The sequence below is a fragment of the Nannospalax galili genome, unplaced genomic scaffold (genome assembly GCF_000622305.1).
Source record: "Nannospalax galili isolate Female #2095 unplaced genomic scaffold, S.galili_v1.0 scaffold1024, whole genome shotgun sequence".
NCBI classification, from domain to species: Eukaryota; Metazoa; Chordata; class Mammalia; order Rodentia; family Spalacidae; genus Nannospalax; species Nannospalax galili.
Genome location: NW_008351455.1, coordinates 788,141 through 793,542, shown reverse-complemented (window position 1 = coordinate 793,542; position 5,402 = coordinate 788,141).

Below are 5,402 nucleotides of genomic sequence, written 5' to 3'. Positions count from 1 at the left end.
CATTTAAAAATTGAGTGCTTATTTTTTCACCAGCATCTGATCATAATTTGTAAACTTTCACACTCTAACAGTCGCTGGGGCTCTTTCATGCTTAGCACCAATGAGAATAAAGCTACTAAGTATTAAGTATCACAGCTGGGCTTGGTATTGCACACATTTAATCCCAGCAGATTAAACTCACAGATTCGCCTGCCTCTATCTCCTGAGTGCTAGGATCAAAGGTGTTTGCCACCCTGCCTGGCATATGTACATATTTAAAAAATATAGATTGTTCATATCATATGACAGGAAACATCCACTATCGGTCTTTTTTTTTTTTTTTTGGTATTTTTGAGACAGGGCCTCCCTGTAGTCCCAGCTGGCCTGGAACTCGTTATGTAGACCAGGCTGTCCTTGAACTCACAGAGACCCACTTGCCTCTGTCTCCCGAGTGCTGAGATTAAAGGCGTGTGCCACCATGACCAGCTATATCTGGGTTTTCTATTTCAGTCTTCTGTTTTTGTACAGTACCAGGCTGTTTTTGTCACTGTGGTTCTATAGTATAATTTGAAATCAGATGGTATGATACCTCCAGTATTGCTCTTCCTGTTTAGATTTGTTTGTCTGTTTGGAGGTGATTTGTGCTTCCATGTGAATTTTAGAATTGTTATTCTATTTTTGTGAAGAATGTCATTAGAATTTTGATGGGGTTGCCTTGAATCTGTAGCTCCCTTTTGCAAACATAGCCATTTTCTTTTTTAAAAATATTTTAATTATTTTTATTTTATGTGGTACGAGTGTATTGCCTGCATGTATGTGAGGGCACCCGTGTCATGCAATGCCTTGGAGGTCAGAAGAGGGCCTCAGATTCCCCTGGAACTGGAGTTAAGGATGGGTCATAGCCGCCATGCGGGTGCTGGGAATCGAACCCAGGTCCTCTGCAAGAGCAGTCAGTGCTCTTAACTGCTGAGCCATCTCTCCACCCCTGAACATAGCCATTTTCACAGTTTGAATTCTGCCAACCTCTGAGCATGGGAGGTGTATCCATTTTCTAGTGCCTTTGATGTATTTCTTTAATGTTTTAAAGTTTTCACTGCAGAAGCCTTTCAGCTTGGAAGGCCATTGTGTTACTTTTCTGTTGCTATGATAAAACACCGTGCCCAAGGGAACTTATAAATGGAAGAGTTTATTTGAGCTTATCGCTCCAAGTTCCAGGGATTAGAGTCTGTCATGGTGGGGAGGCATGGTGGCTGGAGGTGGCTGGAGCAGGAGCAGAAAGCTAAGCTCTCACATCTTCAAGCAGGCACAGGAAGCAAGAAGGCAACTGGAGATCTGGCAAGGCTTAAGAACTCTCTAAGCCCACCCCCAGGGACATGCTTCCTCCAGGATAGCCACACCTTCTAAAAGCTCCTAAAACAGCGCCACCACCTGGGGACAAAATGTCCAAATACTTGGAGCCTATAGGGGACATTTTCATTCAAACCACCACAAAGTTCATTGTTAATATATAGAAAACCTACTGGTCTTTGTATGTTGATTTTTGTATTCCTACTACATCGCTGAGTGTGTTTATCAGATCTAAGAGCTTTCTGGTGGAATCTTTAGAGTCTTTTAATCTATTTATCTGCAGGCAGGGATAGTTTGACTTTTCCTACTGGCATCCCTTTCATTTCTTCTCTTTCCCGTTGGTGCAGTTGAGACTCCAAGCACTAACTTCAAGCACTAAATTAAGAGTGGAAAGTGGGGGGCTGGAGAGATGGCTCAGTGGTTAAGAGCACTGACTGCTTTTGTAGAGGACCTGGGTTTGAATCCCAGCACCCAAACGGCAGCTCACAACCATCTGTAACTCCAATTCCAGGGAATCTGACACCCACTTCTGTCCTCCATGAACACTGCACAACATGGGTGCACATACATGTAAACCTAACATTCATACACATAAAAAAATCTTTAGAAAAGGAGTGGAAGGTGGGTCATCCTTATCTTAATCCTGGTTTTAGAGGAAATGTCTTCAGTTTTTCCCCAACTAGTGTGATATCGTCTATAGATTTATATAGCCTTTATTATGTTAGAATATATTCCTTCTCTATTCATTACATTCTTTTTTACCATGAAGGATATTGAACTTTGCCAAGACCATCTTTTCTGGAACTTGACACAGCACAGCACAGCCCTGATTCACATATATCTCCAATCACAGGAGAGAGAAATGTACAGGTTATAGAAGAGTGAACCGAAGGCTTGGGGTCAGAGTTCTGAGACTGCCACTGACTTGTGTGACCTTGGCTGGTCACCTCAGCCCTTCTCACAGCCCTCGTTTTGTCTGGAACATAAAGTCAGGGATATCTGTCTCCTAAGTTTACTCTGAGATGAATGAATGTGAAAGTGTCTCACAAGCTGTGAAAGGTTGGTACAAATCAGGCCAGAGGGGACAGCAGGCTATTTGGCTACTACCTATGTGATATTGACTTTTTTTTTCTTTTAAATATTTTTTTTAGAAGAAGCATTTTATTACAGCTTTAACATACTCAATAACAGTTTCCAGAGCAAAGATACATCTCTTTCAAAAGTGGCTATAAAATTTTTAGGTTTGCTGTTGAATAATGACTTTTTGTGCCTCGTTTGCTTCTGTGAAAAATGTGTATTGGTGTCCTGAGCCTTCCAGCAGAGGACAGAGCTTTCATGTTTGTGCAGATCTTGTGCAGCCGCAGGGAGGAGTCCAGGAAATGAAAACCATGTGGCTCAGACTCAGGCCTTGAAGCTTCATGCAGCCCCACAAGGAAGAATTAAAAAGCATGCATGATGTTCTTAAGTGGGAATTAAGAGGAATATCAAAGCCTGTGTTTCTTTGCTTCTCCTGAGCAAGTATTTCTGTTCTTTAGACAGCTCAACAGCAAAATCATATTTCATTTGTTGAAATCTGACAAAGTTGGACAGAATAAGAGGCTCAGGGAGCTGCAGTAAAAATGAGCTATAAAATTTAAATAAGTCTTAAGTGACTTGGCCTCAGGCACATTCTGGATTTAAGTGGAACTGTGTGAAGGTGGATCATCTTTTTCCTTATGATCCCTCTACTGAGATGACCATAACTATGTAAAAGTGCTCATTTTCTCAACACTAGTCTTTTAAGAGAAAGAGTGAAAAAAGTTCCTTCTTAACCCTTTATTCTCCCTTTAAATCACCACTGTACAAGGGATCTAGTCTAGAAAGGTAAAGTGGAGGGGTTGACAGCCACAGGGGTCTGTTGTCAGAATTGGGAGGAGCTCATGGCATGCATCGGAGAGCAGACGGAGAAAAAAGATGGGTGTTTGTGAATTAGATGGAGCTGCTATGTGGGAGATAAGTAGAACGATTTGGGGGAGCTAGGGAGATGCCTCAATGGGTAAAAGCGCTTTCCACACAAGATGATCTGAGTTTGGATCCTCAGAACCCACTTAAAGCCTGATGCAGTAGCATGCTCATTTGTAATCCTAGAGTACCTGGAGATTCATGGGCCAGCTAACCTTCTGTATGCAGTTGTGAATAAGAGAGCCTGTCTCAAATGATTGAAGATGAAAACAAGCAACTGAGGCTGTCCTGTGACCTTCGTGTCTGTGCCATGGTACATGCATACCCATGCTCACACACAAACACACAGATTTTTAAAAAATTCTTTTTTGGCATACATTGAGGATTGAAGCCATGGATTCGCACATGCCCAGCAACCACTGAGCTACATCCCCAGACTCCCCCCCCTTTTATTTTGAGATAGGAGCTCCTTATATGTTGAGTATAGGCTGGACTTGAACTTTTGTTTCTCCTGCCTCAGCCTCTCAAGTAGTTGGGATTATAGATGTGTGCCATCATGCCCACCTTCAAAAGATCCTTGACCTCAGGTTTGGAAAATTGATTTAGCCAGAAGGATCATAACCTGTGTGTGTGTGTGTGTGTGAGAGAGAGAGAGAGAGAGAGAGAGAGAGAGGTATTGTTTGTCATGTGCAGCTCTCTAGACATTAAAAAGAGCATATATGTATATGTGTGCATATAATATACATTCAAATTAATGAGCACCTTCTCAAACCTCATTTAACGTACAGCATTTACTGCACCTGACTGAGGTTAGCAATAAAACCTCAGAAGACCAAATTAATGAGATGGTCCCTGCTTCAGAGAAGCAGAATAAGGAGGCTAGGTAGTTTTTCTTTCGAAAATCCTTAGTTTTATTTTTGGAATTCTCAGTTTATTGATTTTTGGGAACTGGAACAACTTCAGATTCTTTAATCCATTCTCCCTTCAGATGGGTAAACTGAGAAGATTCTAAGTATTACCCAATTGTGGTGTGTGTGTGTGTGTGTGTGTGTGTGTCTGGCTATCTGTGGCAGTGGGCAACTCCAAAGACCTACATCTGCATCCTGGGATAGACCAAAAATGGCTCCTCCTGAGGCCTAGGACTCAGCATGGGGTTGGGGGAGGACAGGAGTTTCTCTGAAGTAAAAAGTTGCTTCTTCTAATATTTTAGATGTTTGCATTTCACATCTGCTACAAGAGAGGAAAATAAATTCCAATTGGCCTTTTTTTGTGTCCTATTTTTCATTTAACAGTAGGGGTAGAAATGGGCTGGAAGTTGAAACATAGTAACATAAGCCATGAAAACTCTGATTCACAATTAAAGTAAATGGTTTACAGATGCCACAGAAGAAAAGAGGAGAAAGGAGGAGGGGGGGGGAAGGGGGAAGGGGGGAGGGGGGGAGGAGGAGGAGGAGAGAAGAGGGAGGAGGGGGGAAAAGAAGGGGGAGGAGGGGAAAAAAGGCTGTCTTGAAGTTCTGACACATCACTTTACCTACCATACTAACCAGGTAGAAGAAATCCATGCTAATATACTGCTTCCTCTAGAATCCTTCTTGAGGTTCCATTTACTTGACCCAAGGAAGAGTAGTGAGCATGTAACCTGTTTTATATTCAGACTTCCGGGATGTTGTTCTGAGCTAACGTCAAAATGGATGTTTTTGTCCTAAGGCTGGCTATTTCTCTCTTTCTCCCTCCCTCCCTTTCTCCATTCCTTTTCCTCTCCCTCTCTCTTTCCTCTGGAGATTGAGCCCAGGATTTCAGGCTTCCTGACTATATGCTGTACTACTGAGTACCTCCATCCACTCTCCATCCCTGCAGGCTCTCTCCTCACACATGTATCATTAAACTAGGAATTCTAGGCTGGGAATACAAAAGGGCTGGAATATAACTAGTTGTTGACAAAGGACCAGAACTTGAACTCACCAAGTAAGAGACAGCAATGGAAGCTCATTCCTGGGTATGCCCATCTCTACACCCAAGGAGTGCTCACTCCTCACTCAGAAAACTCCCTCTAGATGTGGAAAGATTGTAAGAGCCAGAGATAAGACAGGTTGTGTGTGTGTGTGTGTGTGTGTGTGTGTGACTGTCTTCTCGAC